General features: G+C 40.2%; 1 protein-coding gene across 1 annotated transcript in view; it reads right to left on the bottom strand.

Moving 5' to 3' along the window:
* Positions 1-20,952, bottom strand: part of Pde11 (Phosphodiesterase 11) — a 703,554-nt gene that overhangs the window by 500,261 nt on the left and 182,341 nt on the right. The window contains exon 2 of the mRNA XM_067136343.2: positions 10,036-10,119. The gene's annotated coding sequence lies outside the window, so the exon portion shown is untranslated. The remainder of the gene's footprint in view (positions 1-10,035; positions 10,120-20,952) is intronic.

Raw genomic sequence — 20,952 nt, 5'->3', positions numbered from 1 at the left:
CCGAATTATCGATTTTCATTGAATTATGCGTCCGGCTCCATGGCTAAGTGGTTAGCGTGCTGGCCTTTGGTCACAGGGGTCCCGGGTTCGATTCCCGGCAGGGTCGGGAATTTTAACCTTAATTGGTTAATTTCGCTAGCACGAGAGCTGGGTGTATGTGTCGTCTTCATCATCATTTCATCTTCATGCCGACGCGCAGGTCACCTACGGGTGTCAAATCAAAATACTTGCACCTGGCGAGCCGAACTTGTCCTCGGACACTCCCGGCACTAAAAGCCATACGCCATTTCATTTTTTCATTGAATTATGCTCCTCCGTTTTCTCGTAGCTGGCATTTATATGGATGTAGCAAATAAAATCGAAATTCTTGAATATCTCTGTTATCATAGCCGGTCCGGTAAAATGTATGAGAAACGAATTATCGGAAATTTAATTCTATATAACTTTAGTTATGTAGTATTGATCGATAGCACCACTAATAACATAGATTTTTGTGAATTGAATTTCAGGCTTTTCCGTAAACTAGCATTTCACTCAGATTGAATAAAATTCTAGGTAGCCTAGAACTAGATTTTAGTGCCTCATTCCTCGACTTTTTTTTAATTTTTTTTTTTTTTGCTAGTTGTCTTACGTCGCACCGACACAGATAGGTCTTACGGCGACGATGGGACACGAAAGGGCTAGGAGTGGGAAGGAAGCGGCCGTGGCCTTAATTAAGGTACAGCCCCAGCATTTGCCTGGTGTGAAAATGGGAAATCACGGAAAACCATTTTCAGGGCTGCCGACAGTGAGGTTCGAACCTACTATCTCCCGAATACTGGATACTGGCCACACTCAAGCGACTGCAGCTATCGAGCTCGGTATTCCTCGACTTTATAAATATATCAATTTTCATTCAATTATCTTCAGTCATTTTTTAGTGATGCACGTATAGACAGACAGACATGACGGAAAAATTTAAAGTGCATTTCCTTGTTACTTGAGGTCATGACCGATACAGAAATAACATTCTTCTTAAATTCTGAGCAATGTACAGACACACATGTTCTATACTGTATGTATATCGAAAAATAAAGGAGTGACCTTCACCTATTTATCTAGAAAATGTTAGGTTATCTCATTTTTGTTTACCCTTGTAGTTAGTAAGAAAAGGTTTTGAGAAGTCGTTTAGGGAGAGTCTGCTGAAATGTATGTTATTTCCATGTACGAGCTGCGATTTATCTGAGCGAGCAGAATAGCGTGGAAGGAGGAAATTGAAGCAATTTAAAGGAAGAATGGTGCATTTCAGATAAGCTCATCTCTCGCAATGGGACTGTTGTCATGTTATTACCATTGTGCTGCAGTAGGAACAATGTTTACGCCAGGGAATGCGTTACACACCCAAGAATGTCATTCACTAGGCAAATAAGCGATGCCCCATTCCACTCGTCAACTAGCAAAAGTAATTCCAAGAAATCTCCAGAAATACAGAAGCAGACAGAAGTATTCAAATCTATCGATGTGCAACTTTGAATGGTGAATTAAGCGACACAGAAGGCGGAATTATGTACGCTATTATTTCGTGATTCCACTGAAGCGTCATCATGTGCTTCAAACACACACACAGTACACGAATTATTAGAATACGCGTGTATTATTCAACATGTGATTTTCCTTAACGCCAGCCCTGCGGTGTAGAGGTAGTGTCCCTACCTCTTACCCGGAGGCCTCAGGTTCGATTCCCGGTCAGAACAGGGATTTTTACCTGTATCTGAGGGATGGTCAAAACTATAGAGTACCGGGCGCGTTAGCCGTGCCGTTAGAGGTCTGGATGTGCAAAGATAGGTTAAAACTACTAAATTATATTTTATCTTGCCGTGCGGACAGGATGTGGCGCGTCCATAGATAGAACCTCTCGAAAGGAGTGTGCCCCCAAGGGGCCACTCTTCCCATGACAGAGTTTGGCCTGCATGTACAAAAAATACGTCACAGCCAATAAATGGCCTTTATTTCTTGCCGTAAGCGTCGAGATTAAAGGAGGAATTGAGAAAGTGTAAGGTTACCGTCCGACGCCATAACACTTTTAAATTTCGCGGGTCTCTTTAGTCTTTCTTTCTTTTGCAGTGGTTGGTAACGTCGGCCAACGTCCACGATCCTTGGCAGAAGCAATGGATAATGGAGCCTGAACCACTACTTCAGGTTATAAAAGTAATATACTTCTAGGGACGGGTGGGTTGGACCGTGGCAGGCGTAATGTACACATCTCTCCTCCAGAATCATTACTAGGTAAGAATAGCAGCCTTAAAACTAACATAATATATACTAGCAGCATGGTACTCAGTTTTATATATTTGGGCATGTGCTGTTCTCTCACTATTTACGCAAAGTAGGAGATGGTAAGGAGTGATGGGCAAGGGAGAGCATGACCCGTAAGAGGACGGGGTAGGACGGGCCTAGCCCAAATATGTAAGAGAAGGGAGACATGAAAGAGGCGGAATACGGGGGGGGGGGGGGGAAGAGCGGCTTCAGCCTCACGTGATCGGCCGAAATGTAATGATGAGAGAACCGTGCTGTCATTTGGTAAGGTTGGTGGGGTCTTCTTTTGGGCCACAGGGATAGGGCCGGTCGTGTCATCATCGGGAGGGCGGCTTTCTTCTTACCAGGGGTGATGACACGGCCGGTCAGTAGTAGTAGATTGTTAACTTATCCTTCTTTAATTGTTATTAATATTATTTCTTGATTTATATTATTATCTTTATTTTTTTATTTTGTTTTTTAGTATTAAGTGGAGACGATGGACGCGGCATGTAGGGACTGAGGATGACTGCTGTGGTGACCCTCCCTTGGGAGTGTCACGTTTGCGGGGTATCTGACGGACCTCATGGCATGCCCAAGGAGTCTCGAGTTTTTCTTCTTTTCTTTTGTTGTTAGTTGTTCGTGTATGGAAGGGGTTTTGTGAACATGTATCGGGGCCAATCGCCTGTTATGTTCAATGAATAAATACTAATACTAATACTAATCCTTGCGGGGTGGACTCTATATTTCTACCGAGGGCTGGCTCGAGGTTCACTCAGCCTACGTGATTACAGTTGAGGAGCTATTTGATGGTGAAATGGCAGCCGCTCTCTAGAGAACCAAGAATAACGGCCGTGAGGATTCGTTGTGCTGACCACACGACACCTCGTAATTTGCAGGCCTCCGGGCAGAGCAGCGGTCGCTTGGTAGGCCAAGGCCCTTCGGGCTGTTGCGCCATGGAGTAGGAGGGGATTTCCCTTAACAACGTTCTATTACCTTATGACACAAGTATTCAAACGCTCTCGATGACACAGCAGTAAAACACAGTAATCGATGGAAGTGTTGACGTTTGTACCTTCAGAACTCCTCATTCGAGTCTGCTGTCATACAGTACACAAGCAACTCCAAGTACGAGTGACCGCAGTCCATTTGGGACGGAAAGGAAAAGAGACAACATCTTACGTATGCATGAACAAAATAAGACATGTAAATAAATTAGAAATTCGTCCACTGTATAGTGTTTCATCCAATGCTATAACACGAGGATTACCATTGCCAATCAGTCTAGGATAGGTGCTTCGCCAGAACTTACTTCTAGATATAAAAGACAAGTGCTGAAAATAGCGAAGAAAAATCCCAAAATAACAGCAAAAGAATTAGAGCACATCTGAAAAAATAAACTAGGGATCGCGGCTCGTGAAAGAACACTTCGATGGGATCTGAACAATACTGGGTGCAATTGCAAAACACCAAGAATACCGTATGTAAGTAAAGTATACAAGAAAAAGCGTTTAGTATGTGCCAGTGAGCAAGTAACAAAGAACATTGATCGTGTGTTATGGTCAGATGAAAACAAATTCAACGTATAGCGAAGTGTAGCCCGATTGAAGCTGTGGAGACAGAAGAATACTGAGTGGGATCTTAGAAATTTGGAAGCTACGCTCAAACATGGGAGGCAGCATAGTGGTATGGGGGATGTATGGCGTCAAGAGGTGTAGGTGAGCTAGCTTTTAGTGATGGCAGCAATAATTGTTATTTCCAATAAGACAGCGATCCTAAGGACACCTCAGAAGTTGCTAGGTAATGGATGACCTACAGCACGCCCCATACACAAAAAACGCCACCTCAATCACCAGATTTGAACCCCATCGAAAACATTCGGCAAGAATTGAAAGATAGGATCAGGAAACAGCACATCACAAGCAAAAGAAGACTGAAAGACATCATTCTACAAGAATGGAATAAAACTGATTCGGATTTAACTAGCAAGCACGAACATTCAGTGCCAAGGCGTCTGGCAGCTGTTATTCATATGAAAGGCATGATAACCAAATACTATTGAATACTTATGCCCAATTGCTGGGATAACATTTTTCTTTACGAACATTTATTTTTTTATTTAGTTCACGTACATTATTTTTAGAGTTTACTTTATGTCACACCGACACAGATAGGTCTTATGGCGACGATAGGATAGGAAAGGCCTAGGAATGGGAAAGAAGCGGCCATGGCCTTAATTAAGGCCCCAGCATTTTTCCTGCTGTGAAAATGGGAAACTACGGAAAGCCACATTCAGAGCTGCTGACAGTGGGATTCGAAACCATTATCTCCCGGGTGCAAGCTCACAGCTGCGCGCCCCTAACCGCACGGCAAACTCGCCCGGTTACATAGATGCATGTGACATTAGAAATGGAATAAAGGTGTGTTTAAATCCTAGAAGAGATTTGTTTATTTTATTGTGTATGTTTTGGTAGTTAAACGTCCTCTTGTAGTAGCATAATGTTGCAATTGAATAATTCTGTCCGCCTCTGTATGTCAGATGAAGATGAAACTTTTGATGTAGCCAATCGCAACATTTTCTTAAGAGTTCGTGAGAGATCAGTTTATCGATATGTAATTAGGAGAAGAGGTAGACATTTACCGTCTTACTAATAAAAAGTCCTTATACAGTTCTTTAACTCTTGTTTAGTTATAAAGTGAATAAATCCTGTATAAGCGTTTTACATTTTTCTTACTAATAAACGAGGTATACGCATTGCATTACTACACAGCACGTATACACTCGTCCCAAGGCGTAGGAATCTCTTCCTGCAGTTCACTGACGTATTTCGCACGTTCACCGCATTTATGATCGCTTCTGCTGGTTATCTACGAGCAAAACGTTCCGGAAAGTCGCACAGTAGCACGGCATATCGAAAAGGCAGTGGCAACACTAAGTGAGACAGCTGGAAATTGGCTAATACTGATATCAACATTTCTTCAGCTTGCTTGTGTAATGAACGCCAAAAAAAGAAATGGAAAGGCTTAAGAAAAGATCAATAGCTTCTAACTGGGATAGTACGGAAAACGTACCAAGCAACTGTAATTGAATCGGCGAGTTGAAAAGGGTACACATTCCAAAATCCTTACTTTTCAGGAGAAAGGAAAAACCTGTTTTGTAGCTAAAACGGAAGGTTTCATAAAAAAAAGTTTCTATTAGGCATTTATACATCATATTTCTGCGTATTCAACTACAAGGTATGGAAATCATATTACGTACGGTTTTCAAGTTATACCATTTTTTATGTCAAGGAATATGTCCCTTTCTATACTCAAATTTGAGAAAGATCTAAGATCTTTGTAGAGGCAGGTAATGTATAATAAACTCGCAATTTCAAAGTCTATTAAGCAGTAACACATTATTACACAAACATACGCCCAACCATCATTTCTTTTATTAGTTATTCATTGTCATTCCGTGAGACAGCTGGAAATTGACTTATATTGATATCAACATTTCTTCAGCTTGCTTGTGTAATGAACGCCAAAAAAATAAATGGAAAAGCTAAGAAAAGATCAAAAGCTCCTAACTGGGTACGGAAAACGTAAGCAATTTTAATTGAATCGGCGAGTTGAAAAGGGTACACATTCCAAAATCCTTACTTTTCAGGAGGAGGGAAAAACTGTTTTGTAGCTTAAAAGAAAGATTTGATCAAAAAAGTTTCTATTAGGCATTTATACATCATATTTCTGCGTATTCAACTACAAAGTATGAAAATCATATTATGTATGGTTTTCAAGTTATGCCATTTTTTATCTCGAGGAATATGTCCCATTTTATAGGTACTCAAATTTGAGAAAGACCTTTGTAGGGGCAGATAATATATAATAAACTCGCAATATCAAAAGTCTATTAAGCAGTAACACATTATTACACAAAAATACGCCCAACCATCATTTCTTTTATAGTTATTCATTGCCATTCCGTCTCTTTAAAGTGTTTTACTTTATGAAGATGTCTAGCCTCCATAACCTCTGAATGGTGTATGTCTTCTATGTTTAAAATATCGTGAAGATCATCAACGTTATCGTCCATTCTTTCAGTGTGTGTTCAATGTTAAATGGATAAGTCGAATATTTCACCACGATTATATTACTGTACACAATAAATACCACGAAAATAAACTGCTCACTCCTTTCTTTTTCCGCTACACACACCGTTTATTAGTTAGACGGTTAGGGTACATATGGAGACACTCAGAAGTTGTTAAGTTAGTTAGCAAAAGAGTGTGGGGACAGGAACTAATGTACGGTTGGCCCTTAGCTGAGTGTGAGATTGTGTCCACTTACCTGTGTACCCAGGAACTTTGGAGCGTTGGATGGTCACCAGAGGGCCCATATTTAATATTGAAATTACTTCCTACGATTACTATCAGGTTCCCCATATGCATCTTACACAACCTTCCTTGTGAACACTTGTTTTCTTCCTACTTCCCCGAGCGAGTTGACCGTGCGGTTAGGGCCGCGCAGCTGTGTGCTTGCTATTGGGAGATAGTAGGTTCGAACGCCACTGTCGGCAGCCCTGAAGATGGTTTACCGTAGTTTCCCTATTTCACACCAGGCAAATGCCGGCGCTATACCTTAATTAAAGCCACTGCACTTTCCCTTCCACTCGTAGCCGCTTCCTATTCCCTCGTCGACATACAGTGCGACGTAAAGCCACTTTCCTACTTCCTTGGTCTGATTCTGACGGCCGTAGGATTCCCAGCAGCCATCCTTGGAGTTGTATTGCAACACTTCATTTTGTCCATTAACATCATAAAAAGCCAATAACGGTCCATGTTATGGCTTCTAGTAGCTGGTTATTGCCAAGCTAACCCTTGACTACTTACTTTCCGCGTATTTTCGTTCAAAACACACCGTAATAGACTAACCCAGTTTACTCTACATTTAATATTATCGGCACACTTTATCTTGGTGCATTTGTGTACGGGGTTGAAGAGTAAGGAGGGAGCTGTCTCCGTTCCAATAGTGCTGCCAACTGAATGAAAATGAAATCTGAATTGAATCGAGAATATGATCGATCGATATGAAGTTGCTAAACCCTTATTATCTTAAGCCAACAACTATGTCACATACGCATTATATAACATTATTTAACATTTCTCGATGCGAATCTTGTTCCTAGCATGAATTCTATAGTTTGGCTTTGCTGTGTAAACAACAACAGTACTAGTACGTAAAGTGTACGCCAGATGTCGCACAACGATGCTTAAGCGATTCATAGTTCGTGTTTCAAAGGTTGCCAGTACGAATCACGAAGATTCCCGAGGTCGACAGATTCAGCACAAGGGTGTAAATGCACCAAGATAAAGTGTGCCGATAATAGACTATTTCAAGCCAGTCCGGTGGCCATGATCGTTAAGGCGTTGAAGTTTGTACGGTATGACACCGAGGTTAGCCGGTTTGAGACCCGTTGGTCGAAAAAAAATTCAGCATCAGAATGTTGGCCGGCAGGGTAGGGGAGGGGGAGGTATACAATTTCTAATCACTAGATTACGCGCCAAAAACCTGGATTAAATTCCAAAGTTCTCATATGGATTGAGGGCATATGATGCTGTTGATGATGATTCGTCCGTCGGATGGAGACGTAAAGCCTTAACCAGAACCCTTGGTGCTATTCGAGAAGGGTAGGTCATGTGCCGGTACCGGCATTCACACACTCCATTCCTACTATCATGTATCACGTCATTCACTTCATCTCATCTCATTAACTCCTCTGATGAGGTTGACGTCAGGAAGGGCATCGGGTCATAACTGTCTACGAAGATTCATCTCACTTCATATCCGACCCCGTAGAGGAACGGGACAAGGGTTGGACATATACAGGGTGAAGCGAAATTCGCACACTCGGGTGTAGCGGCGCGACTCCTCACATGCCAGCAATAAAAAATTGCCTGTCACAAAAGTTCCTCCTGCGAGTATATCCGGCAGAAGAAGGACGTTGAAGAGTGGCAATCTGGCAACACTGTAACCACATGTAGGGTAACTACCTCTGTCAGCACATATTAGTCGTGCTATACAGTTGGTGCAGTGGATAGACTTTTGGGTTAGCATGCAGGAGGTCGAGGGGGTCGATCCTGGTTTGAGGCGTATTTTTTTTTAGTTTCGTAAATATAATCCACGTGGTATGGTATCTGGCATGTTAATCGTCAACAGTGATTGAAGCGCGTCCTCTAGAAACCATTTGCACTTACATACTAGGATCCTAGAAATGCACGGACATTCGTTTTCATTGGTCAGCTTTGAAAGACGCCCTTTCCACGACGTGGGCGTGAATTTATTCGCACCACTTCATCTACTAGATGCGTTACAACGTGTTCAGCGTTACTAAATTTTGTAAATGTAGGATACATGTGACCTAAGAAATGGTGTCTTACTGAATTACAGTATGTAATGTCCGATGTAAATTAGCAAATAAAAAAGTGCGCCTCAACCCAGGAAGTTCAGGGGAGAGATTTCAGACGCCTTCTAAATCAAGACACGAGTTAGGAAACGGACTATCACCTCTACTGTTCAACTCTGTCATCGAATAGGTAATTCTGGAGTGGCACAAAGAATTGAATAATCAAGGAGTTCAAATCGGAATCATACTAGGGTGCAAAAGCCAAAATTTTGATAGTTATTGCCTAGCCTATGCAGATAATCTTGCAGTTTTTCAGATTCCCTGAACACAGCCATGGATCAGAATTTTCATCTTAAAACACGAGCAATGAAAGCCGGCCTCCAGATCTCTTTTGAAAAAACAAAATGTTTAACTAATATCAAGCTGACACCTAGAGCTCACAGAGGGACAAGACAAAAGGATACGAGTAGATAAGTTCAAGTATCTGGGAGAACTGATAACACCAAACTTGACAGAGAAAGAAGACTTTACGTTACGGATGAACAAAATGAAAATGGCGTACCATTTAATCAAGGGCGTCTACAACAAAAGGTCCATATCTCTAGAAGCATTACTTATTAGTGTCATCCGTCCAGGGTCTTATACATTTCAGAATGTCTAGCAATGAACAAAAAAGGCCTGATCGAGAAACTGGAGGCCAACGAAAGGAAGATTTTGAAAAAGATCTTAGGCCCTATGAAAGACAACTGGCAGTACAGAAGACGGCATAACGGCATAACCCACGTAGAGAAGATTACCGATACTATCCGGAAAAGAAGAATGACCTTTTATGGGCATGTGACACGAATGCGCCAAACAAGACAGTCCAACCGCATTATTACGTACGCGCTGTGATTCGTTTTCTAAATGCAAAAGACGTGAAAGCTGTTGAAATTCATCAGTAGATTATTGAAGTGTATGGAGAGCACATCATGAGCAAAAGAATGGTAAGAACATGGGTTAGAGCATTTAAGGAAGGCCGTACTAATGCCAAGACGAGAAGCGTCTGTCATTACTGAAGACTTGGTGACTATCACTTGTTCCTGCACTGAAAAATAATTTAGGGGGTCAACACCACGACGATGATGAAGACTTGAAAACGGCCGTGCAGCAGTTGCTGGTACATAAGGTGGCAAATTTATATAACGATGGAATTCAGAAGCTGGTTTCACGATACGACAAGTGCCTTAATATGGATGTAACTTAGGTTGAGTAGTAGTTTAACGTTTACATGTAAAAAAAATGTTAAAAAATTACATTACTATTTTTCTATAAATAAACGGTTTTGCCTCGTACATTTGTAACAGTGGTAAGTCAATAGGAAGAGAGGCACTTACCCGGTTTCCTGCGGGAGCTCCAGAGCACCGGAGGCACAGCCTGGCTACCGGCAGACGACGCCAGCTTGACTCCTGCCTATGGACCTGAAACACAAAGGAAATTTTTTTATTAGTACTGCATTTTTATTTTATGAAGTAGTATCTTGGATCTGATAAAGAAACCAGCTTCGATGGCAAAATAACGTGATGCAAATGGAGAACAACCTGGAAGAATAACAGATTCGGTCATTAGGGGTAGGAGAAGCAGATCGAAATCAAGGTGACGCTGGTTGGACTGCATTTTTAATGATTTAGAGATGCGGGTTGTACAGGGTGCAGGAAAAAAATAGAAATAACATAGTGGTTTCATTTCAGAGTAACTGTCAGAATACTTGTGTCTGGAACGCTGACAAACTCACGAGTGGAAAGAAATGACTCTTCAATCAGAAGATCGGAGCATGTGTGTCTAAAGTCGGCAGCGTATTAATGATTCAATTTTCTTCCGCGACACCATCAATGCAGAACGTTACCACTCTGACATTCTGGAAAGCTTTGTGGCCCAACTCAATGAGACTGAGAATCAAGGGGGCTGGCTCCAGAAAGTGTCCAGCAACATCCAGCGTCGTGTTCAGACATGTCTACATGCGTCAGGAGAGCATTTCCAACATCCCATGCGGAGAAAACTGCACTACGTACCACGTCAAATTTGTTGCATAATTACTTCTTGGACATCCTGTAGAAATAAACTAGGTTACAGAACTACTTTAAAAACCAGAGGCCGGGCTGAGTGGCTCACACGGTTGAGGCGCTGGCCTTCTGACCCCAACTTGGCAAGTTCGATCCTGGCTCAGTCCGGTGGTATTAGAAGGTGCTCAAATACGTCAGTCTCGTGTCAGTAGATGTACTACCACATTAAAAAGAAATTCTGCGGGACAAAATTCCGGCACCTCGACGTCTCCGAAAACCGTAAAAGTAGTTAATGGGACGTAAAGCAAAGAACATTCTTCTTCTTCTTCTTCTTCTTCTTCTTCTTCTTCTTCTTCTTCTTCTTCTTCTTCTTCTTTCGAATGGGCCACCAGAGGACCACGTGCCAATTTCAATTCCTTCTTCTTTGTTCTTTCCTTTTCTTCCAGTACGCTTTCATCTGTTCACTATGTTTCTTCTTTCTGTCTTCAGACCACTTTGAACCAGTCTTTTTTTTACTTTCCTACCTTGGAATCCTTCTATTTTCAATACTTTTTCCCGAAAGCCTTCTCTATTATTTATTTCTTCTGTTGTTATATTGGTTTTTTTCTAAATCCTTTCTTACTTCATTGACCCAGCTTGTTGTTGATTTCTTACCCCACAAATATCTGAAAATCTTACTGGTTAATCTACTATCTTGCATTCGATATAAATGTCCAAAAAACATAAGTCTCCTTTTCCTCATTACATCTGATATATTTTCTATTTTTTGATATATTTCAGCATTACTTCGTAATTTCCAACCTTCTGCTGTGTTTTGTGGGCCTAATATTTTCCTCATGATTCGCCTTTCTAGTATTTCTAGTTTATCTAAATTATAGTTTAATGCCGGACATTCGCTTGCATATAGGCATTCTGGCTTCACTACTGTGTTGTAATGCCTTATTTTTGCATTTTTGGATAGGCATCTTTTATTGTAGATATCTTTGGTGACACCATAAGCTCTCTCCATTTTATGTACCCTCACCTCTACTGCAGATTTTTCTAAACCATTTTCTTGGATTATTTCCCCTAGATATTTGAATTTTTTACCCTCTCTATTTGGCCAATATCTGTTTTCAGAAATTTTGCTGCATCCCAAATATTTGTTAAAATTTTTGTTTTTTCTGCAGAAATTCTTAAGCCAGTTCTGCTGGCGATTCTTTCCAAGACATTTACTTGGGTTATAGCAGATGTCACATTTTCAGAAAGTATTGCAAAATCATCTGCAAATGCAAGACAATTTATTTCGATCCTTTTTGTTTCCTCTTCCTAACCTTATCGGTGAAATGTTGAGTTCAATAAGTTTTTCGTTCCAAATTCTCACTATTTTCTCTAGGACACAATTAAAAAGAATTGGGGATAGTCCGTCACCTTGTCGTACGCAAGTTTTTATTTTGAAAGGCTGTGATATCTCTCCCAGAAATTTCACTTTAGAGACTGTGTCTGTAAGTGTTTCACGGATTAGATTTGCCAGTTTAGACTTTATGCCAAATTCTCGAATTATTTTATATATAGTTTCTCTGTCAACAGAATCAAAAGCCTTTTTGAAATCTACAAACATGACTACAATGTCCTTTGAATTAATTAACCTGTGGCGAATTATTGACTTAAGATTAAATATTATATTATTATTATTATTATTATTATTATTATTATTATTATTATTATTATTATTATTATTATTATTATTATTATTATTATTATTATTATTATTATTATTATTATTATTACTTGTTAGCTGTTCCTCAGAAACCACAAATTCCGTATTGCACCGTTGCTGGTGCACAAAATTCGAGTTGGAGTATTTTTTATTCATGTGAGGAAATGTTTGCTTCGAGAAATCGAGAAATTCGTGAAACCGAATTTCGAATAATAGGTAAATAAATACACGTGAAGAATAAGACAAACGACCGGGAAATTTGAGTTACTTGAATATATTGAAAATTCGAGTAATGGAGGTTCGAGATATCGAAGTTTGACTGTAAATTCATCGTTATCAATTTGAGTTGGAGGTTCGAGATATCGAGGTTTGACTGTAAATTAATCGTTATCAATTTGAGTTTCATTTAATGAAGGACACATTTATGATCACTTAATTTTCCCAAAGGGAAATTTCACACCATTTTTTGTAGCAAATTGTTATGAAAACCATCAACGACGGGGTGCACAGTCAGTATTCTATCAATCTAGTTAGTTTGTGGCGCACGTAACTCGTTAATTTGCACGAGGAACATTTATTCCATCACGAAGTGAAATAAACGTGATCTCAAAGCGGTTGGTTACACACAGACGAAGGAACTGAGGAACGTGCTGGAATTTGTTTCTGTACAATAATGTGTTTTTTTTTGTTTTGTTTCGTTTTTGGAGATTGTAACATCCCAATAAACAAGAAATATTCATTGCTGACGTAAAGGCGCACAGGCTACAAGGGAAGTGGTAATTAATTCCACTAACAAACAAACTTTGAGCCAAGTATTCATTAAATTCTTGCTTAGATGTTGAACATATCCAACTGTCAAGTAGGATTGTGTAATTAAATCTTGGACATGAAAAGAACAGAAACAGAAAAGAGCACTAATGGAGAAACTCACAGCTACATCGTCCAGAGAGTGAACCAGATCAATTCCAGCCACGTGCTGCTTTGGTCCTTTTAGCAGCGCTACCTGCCTCTGTTTCCACCTCTCTCTCTCTCTCTCTCTCTCTCTCTCTCTCTCTCTCTCAGTTGTACGTTTTCCTTCATTTCCAACAGTCTCTTTTGCCACTCTCTGAAATTCGGGAGTTGGTGGTGGTGATGGTGGTATTTATTGTATGAAACTTTTTGTGGATCGATGGGAGAATTAATACTTTCTCATCCTTTTAAGTAATTAGACTACAGTGAAATCCCTCAATTTGGACACCCCTACATCCTGGACACTCCTTTTTATTGGACATGCGCTGAATGCACCGTTTAATTCCCTATGCATTTACAGTTAAATATCCTCTGTACATTGGACAGCCATTAAATTACAGTTTGGACAGGTTCAAAAATATTCCTTTTTCTATTTTGTGTTTAGTAATGGTTTTGTGCAAGCAATTATAACATTGTCATTGTAAATTATGCCTGTCCCAGAACATTAAGAAATGTTAAGACAGAGAGTCCAGGGGCTGCCTGGCCGAGGCGGTAAAGGCGTGTTCGGTTCTCCCGAAAGGACGTGGGTTCGAATCCCCATCTGGAAATCGTAAAATTTAAGAAACGAGATTTCCACTTCCGGAGGTGCATATGGCCCTGAGGTTCACTCAGCCTACACCAAAAATGAGTACCAGGTTAATTCCTGGGGGCAAAGGTGGCCGGGCGTAGAGCTAACCACTCCAGCCCATCACGCGCCGAGGTTAACAATGGTGGAAGCCTTTACCTTCCACTCCTCCAAGGGCCTTCATGGCCTGTACGGAGATGACTTTGCTTTGCTTTGCTTTTAAGACAGAGAGTCTTCCTGTAATTTGGCTGATAAATGTGCAATCTAATTTAGACGCAGTGTGACGGTCCTCGACGCAATTTGCTGCATCCATGGCGCTCGGATGGACATCTCTACAGAAATAATTGTGAAATGTGCCAACGGAGGAATTGAGATGCATCCCAGAAGTCCTTCGCAGTAAATTGTGAGACGCTGGTGTTCTTAGTGATTTCGATAATTTGTTGGAAGTCCACGATGATATTCCTCGAACAATTGATGGATTATTACAAAAAGTGATTTCTTCAGAAGAATGGTTGTCTTCAGAAGAAGAAGAAGAAGAAGAATCCGTTTCTGGCCCTCATGGAATCACCTACTCATCAAAACGCTGTGCAGTGTATTAATGAGTTGGAACTTTATGCCTTTGTGTATAACCAACCACAAATGATTGAAACTTTATTTGGATTGCAAATAGGAAAATTGAATCAGAATTACCACGCACAAAAGACTGTTTTTTTTTCGCTAAGCAGTAATGGTTGAGTACTGAACAGTACAATATGCAAATAAAACATTAGACAATACTGTAATGCTTTTTTTAAACTTTTAGTATGTGTAAAATTCAGTGTACTGTACTGCAAGGCCTGTATGAATTCCAAGAACCACGGTTTTTTATTACGTATATACAGTACACACTAGCTCAGAGTTTTCCTTTCCTGCACTGTCAGTGTACTCTTGGAATACTGTACACCTATCCTGTAGATTGGACACCCCACTATATTGGACACCTTTTTAAGGAACCGTAGGTGTCCAACTAAGGTGTTTTACTGTAATTCCATCATTTAGATGAATTCGATCAAAAAGCAGTCACACTTCGTAAAGATGTCAGATTCAATCAGCGTTGCAAGCCATACGGTTTGTACAGTACATTTACGGTTTGCAACCCTCTGTGTATGGTGTACAGTTCGAATGTCAAACCGTACACGTTATATACGGTTGTGAGAAATTTCTAAATGAACATTTTTTATTATTGAAAATGATCAGATTTTGTATGCAAAATTACTTTTTATCCTGTTTGAACACACCTCATTTCCTGGACATGTATGACGTGGCTTCCATTTCTCCAGAGGACTCCCAAGCTTTGAATGTTGTGATTCACCTTTGAGCTGGTTTCAGATCAACCCATGAAGTGCCTGGTATTTTTCTGTCCCACTCTGCGTCAGGATTACCCTACTTCAAACTTTATCAGCTGCGGATCGCGTAGTCGTATATTTGTTCATTCACACTCTTGAATGAACCCACACCGAACTTCGTCAATCGTTTGTTAACCAGTGTCAAGTGTGGTGTAACATCAAACATATAACTGTGCAGCATCTAGTTGTAAATATTATGTTCGTCAAAGTTATAAATAATATTGTGATGTGCTTAGACTGCTTACAAATTATTCAGCGTGACAGTGCAGTGCTTCAATTCAGTATTTCTTGTGAGTTAGCTTACTATGTATTAAGTATATACACGCATGTTCATGAAAACCAGAACACCTTCAATGACTAGAGATAGGAAGTTCATATTCACGGGACATGTGGATTAGTATGTTCTGAAGAAATGAATAGCACTTGAACCATGTCGGCCCTCTGGTTCGAGGTACACATCTATATCTCGGCGCACCACCACCGACTGATAAAATGTGCCTGCGGCTCTCGTTGTGGCAATAAACCGAAGGTAATGGATCAGTGTAACTTGAGCAGACGTGCAGGATGCCTCGCAGACGTATGCGAGAACCGTACCGTCAAATGAGTGAGTTTTAAAGAGGGTGCATTATTGGCATGAGAGAACGTGATGCATCCATCCGGGAAATTGCTGCTCGTGTGGGACGAAGTGTGTCGGCAGTGAAACGGTTGTGTACAGAATGGTTCTCAGAAGGCCGTAGAACCCGACGAGGTGGGTCTGGTCGCACCACCCAGACCACCTCCTGAGAAGATCGACACCTCATCCGAATGGCATCGTAGGACACATCTGCGGACTGGCGAAACAGTGGAACAGTGGAACACATTGTACACTATCAGGAGAGACAGTCAGTCGTCGTTTATTACGGTCTGGGTTAGCGGCGCGTCGTCCACTTCTCCGTCTACCTTTGACTAATGTGCATAAACATGCTAGACTTCAATGCTATATGGACTGAAGTCATTGGGGACAGGAATGGCAGCAGACAGTGTTTTCGGGCGAATCCAGGTTCTGTTTGTTTGAAAAATGATGGCCGCATTTTGGTTTGCCTCACAATGGGGAGAGGTATCACATTGGCTGCATTCGCACAAGACATACAGCATCAACTCAATGCCTTATGATGACGGGTGTTATTGGGTATAACCGCAAATCACAGTTGGTGCGTGTCCAGGGCAGTGTGACCAGTTTGACCTACGTGAATTACATTCTGCGACCTATAGCCATGCCCTCTCTGCACAACACGCCAGACGCCATATTTGAGCTGGACAAAGCACGGCCACATGTTGCTCCACTAACACGTGTCTTCTTGTTGCCACAGGATGTCAGATTGTTGCCCTGGCCCGCCCGATCACCGGACTTGTCACCAATCGAAAATGTGTGGGATATGGTGAAATGACGGGTGCGGCGCTGTGACCTAATGCCAACCACCAAAGGTGAACTGTGGAACCAGGTGAACGCAGCATGGATGACTATACCCCAGGACGCCATTCGCGCCTTATATGCGTCGATGCCATCACGCATGGAACAAGTTATCAGTGCCCATGGAGGACCAAGTGCCTACCAGGTAACAGGACACATGCTGAACCTAGGTGACTGAAATGCTAATCGTTTCTGCAGAACATACTAACGAACATGCCCTGTGAATATGAACTTAGTCTTTCAAGGTGTTCTGTTTCTTAAGAACAAGAGTGCATAATTTTCTTTATCGTTTATTTTGAATGTTAAATAAGCAAAGATGCGGTTAACTTCTCATTCTAAAAATAAAACAGGCCCTTCGACACCAAAAATTAAAACTCTCTGTCAAAACACCCAGAAGGAAACAAAATTACAGGCATCGTGGGAGAGTGTAGACAGAACAGGAAATGGCTGCGCCTTGATCTAACATGTGAAGAAAGGGCAAAGTATATATGTTGCATTTTATTACTTCTAGTAATACGTTTCAGGTAAGTATTTATATTTGATATTATTGTAGGCATTATATTGAATTTAAGTGTATTTGAGTGAATATTAGCACTGTACGGTTTTACGACAATGAATACGGTTTATTTTGAATTTTTGTACGGTTGTTCTATCTACGGAGGTTGACAACGTTGCATTCAATGCTGATTAGGTAAAGGCATTCTAAAATACTATAAAATATTTTTGGATTTCAAGCGCAACATTTCGGTGAACATAAAAGATATTTTCCTGGACTGAAGTTCGGGACGAGTTGGGTTCCTACTTCTCAACGTTTCACGGGAAACGAAATTACTGTTTCGGTGAGGTAGCATCTCAAGAGGATCACTGTGTGTACTTAGGTGTTAATATAAGGAAAGATTTTCATTGGGGTAATGATATCAACGAGATTGTAAATAAAGGTTACAGAATTTTCTTCATATAGTTATGAGGGTATTTAAGGGTTGAAGTAAGGTTATAAAGGCCGGGCTGAGTGGCTCAGACGGTTGAGGCGCTCGTCTTCTGACCCCAACTTGGCAGGTTCAATCCTGGCTCAGTCCGGTAGTATTTGAAGGTGCTTAAATACGCCACTCTCGTGTCGGTAGATTTACTAGCACGTAAAAGAACTCCTGCGGGACTAAATTCCGGCAACTCGGCGTCTCAGAAAACCGTTTATGTAGTTAGTGGGACGTAAATCAAACAACATTATTATTATTATTATTAAGGATATAAAGGGAAGGTGGTATACGTCTCTGGTAAGAACCCAATTACAGTAAGGTTCCAGTGTATGGGACCCACACCAGGAAGACATTATACGTGAACTGGAAAAGATCCAAAGGTAATCAGCACGATTTGTTCTGAGTAATTTCCATCAAAAGAGTAGCGTTACGAAAATGTTTCAAAATTTGTGCTGGGAAGACTTGGAAGTAAGGAGACGATCTGCTCTACTAAGCGGTGTGTTTCGAACTGTCACCGGAGAGATGACGTGGAATGACATTAGTAGACGAATAAGCTTGAGCGGAGGTTTTAACGATAGGAAAGTTCGTAATACGAAGATAAAACTGAAATTCAAGAGGACAAACTGGGGCAAATATTCATGTATAAGAAGAGGAATTCGGGTTTGGAATAATACACAATAGAATAGAGTATAATACTCATATACCCTAATTCAAGATCGCCTGGAACTGAGGAGAGAGTACTCATGTATTGCACTTCATATTATTTTGATACATGAATGCTTTTCTTATTACATTTAAATTTATGTACTACTACCTTAAAAACTACACTTGCACCTAATTATTTACCCCAAATTTCGAAATTATAGTTTTAGAAAAGATATATTATTTTTTGTCGTAGACATTAACAGTGTTTTATAGTATAGGACAACATGTATCTTACTCTTATTATTAACTGGTGCAAGTAGAACCATTATTTTAAACGTGGACTTTCTTCTTGGTTTCTTTTCATACTTTTAGTTAGCGCTATTCTTTTTTCATTTCCTTTTGCTACATACTACTTAAGGGAGGCTGAGACTGAGTTTTTGGTGAAAAAAGTAAAAATTATCGATTTTTCAATTTGTGCATATTATTGTACGCCGGACTTCTGCGGATCATTTGGCGGTGCTATTTTTTGGGTTCCGCCATTTTTAAAGTACTAGAGTGACATTTAAAAGGCCGGTTGAGTCCCCATCCACTAGCGTTTACTTACAAAAATGTGTTTTATTCATATATACATTTTCAAGTATTTAAAATGTTCCAGCTGAACCAATTTGGTTTCAAATTCCATGAGAATTTCATGGGTTGTTAACACCTGTATTGTCTTGATATTAACAGAAGAATTTTTTTATAATGTTGATACTTTAAAAGGTAGTAGCCTTCAAAGGGGTATTTTTTAGCATAATCTGAGAAAAATATAAGCCCGCCTGGTGGCCATGATCGTTAAGGCGCTGAAGTCTAAAACGGTCTAACACCGAGGTTAGCCGGTTCGAGTCCCGTTGGTCGAAAAAATTTTCACCATCAGAATGTTGGCCGGCAGGGTAGGGGAGGTGGTGGTATACAATTTCTAATCACTAGATTGCGTGCCAAAAGCCTGGATTAAATTCCAAACCTCTCCGCAGTGCTCATATGGAGTGAGGGCATATGACGCTGTTGATGGTGATTCGTCCGTCGGATGGGGACGTTAAGCCTTGAGCAGACCCCTTGGTGCTATTCGACAGGAGTAGGCTATGTGCCGGCACCGGGTTTCACCCTCTCCCTACTATCATATATCACGTCATTCATTTCATCTCTCATTAACTCCTCTGATGAGGTTGACGTCAGGAAGGGCATCCGGTCATAAAAAACCGCCACGACAAATTCATCTCACCTCACACCCGACCCCGTAGGGAAACGGGACAAGGGTTGGACAAACAACAATCTGAGAAAAATATAAACACATAAAACACATTTTTCCTCACATTCATGGACTACATATGCAGACTTTCTCTCTGTTAAAATTCTTTCCATACCTTGAAGTGCCTGTATACCAGTTTTCAATGTAATATTTGAAGTAACTGTTCAGCTGGAGCATTTTTTATGCTTACCGATTTTTAAAAATTTTAAATTGTAAGTGTTAATTTCTTAGAAAGTTCTGTTGCTATTTTCCTGAAAATTGGTATATGGTCTTTTTTCACCATTAGGAGACCATAAAACAAATTTCATTCAATTCTATTATTAATTACTACTTTTTTAATAAATTCAGTCCTAACTTCCCTTAAAATACAAAAAAAATTGCTATTCGTCCTGGTGTGATCTATTCTTTGTTTAACAAGTTAACAATTCTATACAATTGTATATAATTCTTTCTCTCTTTCTATTTTTGATTCATATTCACCAAACAAATATTTAATTCTAAGTAGATCAGTTCCCCTACATACTTTCAATACATGAGCCTCTTCCATTATTTCTCCACAGAATAAACAATGGTTTTCATGACGTTCCTCTCTCAGACCCTTATTTTTATATATCCACATTAGCCATCACACCACTGATCTTAGTTCTCTATTTGGGAGCCTTTCTTTCCTTACTGACATATTTTGGATAATTTCGCAAAGATCTGATAATGTTCTTTTAGTCTCACATTCTGTCATACTCGTCTACTTGTCAGTGTCCTTCATTCTGATCTTTACTTTCTTGACGAATCTCTTCTCTTTATTGTACATCTCTGCATCCCAGTATTCTTCCCATTTGGAATAAAATATCAAGGGAAATGTTTGATAAATATCCAAATTCTTTTCAATGAATTTTAGAGAAGACTAGGTAAACAACTGATAGGAAATCTGCCACCAAGGCGATAGTGCTAAATACACATCAGTGGTGACTGATTGATTGATTGATTGATTGATTGATTGATTGATTGATTGATTGATTGATTGATTGATTGATTGATTGATTGATTGTTAAGCCCGGCATTTTCAAGAGTCCATTCACTCTAAAGGGCAGTAGCAGACTCCAATTTGAGCATAGCCTAAAACATCGTATATTTTATGAATCATCATCATCATCATCATCATCATCATCATCATCATCATCATCATCATCAGAGACTGACTTATTGGAGGAAAATGTATCATTACCCACAACTCGCGCGA

Source organism: Anabrus simplex, chromosome 1 (genome assembly GCF_040414725.1).
Source record: "Anabrus simplex isolate iqAnaSimp1 chromosome 1, ASM4041472v1, whole genome shotgun sequence".
Lineage (NCBI taxonomy): Eukaryota > Metazoa > Arthropoda > Insecta > Orthoptera > Tettigoniidae > Anabrus > Anabrus simplex.
Note: the sequence above shows the minus strand (reverse complement) of the source record. Positions and strands in the feature narration are given on the sequence as shown.